This window comes from Gekko japonicus, unplaced genomic scaffold (genome assembly GCF_001447785.1).
Source record: "Gekko japonicus isolate JY-2015 unplaced genomic scaffold, Gekko_japonicus_V1.1 scaffold7, whole genome shotgun sequence".
Taxonomy (NCBI): domain Eukaryota; kingdom Metazoa; phylum Chordata; class Lepidosauria; order Squamata; family Gekkonidae; genus Gekko; species Gekko japonicus.
Window position 1 is genome coordinate 3,257,013 of NW_015159711.1, and position 1,016 is coordinate 3,258,028.

Consider the following 1,016-nt stretch of genomic DNA (forward strand, 5'->3'; position numbering starts at 1 on the left):
ATGGAGGAGGGGGAAATCATGTGTTGCTGTCTTGAGATCCTTGGAGAAAGGGCAGCATAAAAACAGGCATTGTGTGATTGGCCTCCTGGCCTCTGTGAGGAATGGGCCTGGTTTGTTCTGAACTCTGTGACTGTAAAGCTGCCTGCCTCTTTTCCAGCTTCTTAGTATATTCTGTCAGTCACCCTGGCCATTTCCCAGCCTTTACGTCTCATACTTGAGAATACAAGAACGACTCTGCTGGATTAGACTAAATATCGAGTCAAACACCGTTTCCCACGGAGGCTAGCCCAATGCCCCCTGTTAAGCTTGCAAGCAAGTAACGAAGGTGATGATCTTCACGGGTACAGTGCATCTGTTCATGGAGGCTCCACTTCGCGACGACAGCTCCAGGCCGTCGCTAAACCTTAAGAACCAAAAGTCGACCTAGCCCTCGTCCACCGTTCCGTCTCCGGGAGCGCGGGGCATGCGGGGGGCGATGGCTTGCCGCCGCCGGTCCTCTGCCTCGGAAGAGCGCCGTGCCACCGTGTGTGCCGGCGGCAAGCGGTTTCTTGTTGGAGCAGAGCCTCCTGCGCCCTCTCCCAGCCCGCCGTCTGCCTTCCCGCATCTCCCAGCGTCGCTGTAGGGCCGGCTTGCGAGCGCCTCCCTTCCCAGCCGGCACTCCAGGCCGGGGCCTATAATAGGCACTCCAGGCCGGTAATAGGACTAGGATTGCAGAAATCTGAAACAAAGCCTAGGAATTAAACAGGGGCGGGGGAGCTGCAAGGGGAAGGTGAATTTCAAAACAAGCTTCGGGAGGGAAGGAGGGAGCGGAGCTGGCGAGCGGCAGGAGGTAAGCGGAGGGGCGCCTGGGGAAGGGAAGTCCTCCTTGTGCGCCGGGCTCTGGAAAGCCGCCCGCTGACGTTGTTGCAAGCCAAGGGGGACCGGGGGGGGGGGGGGGGGGGGGGGGGGGGGGGGGGGGGGGGGGGGGGGGGGGGGGGGGGGGGGGGGGGGGGGGGGGGGGGGGGGGGGGGGGGGGG

At 62.2% G+C, this 1,016-nt stretch overlaps 1 protein-coding gene across 1 annotated transcript in view; it reads left to right on the top strand.

Moving 5' to 3' along the window:
- Nucleotides 1–795: 795 nt before the first annotated feature.
- Nucleotides 796–1,016, top strand: part of ZNF395 (zinc finger protein 395) — a 44,766-nt gene continuing 44,545 nt past the window's right edge. Inside the window, exon 1 of the mRNA XM_015429176.1 lies at nucleotides 796–829. The gene's annotated coding sequence lies outside the window, so the exon portion shown is untranslated. The remainder of the gene's footprint in view (nucleotides 830–1,016) is intronic.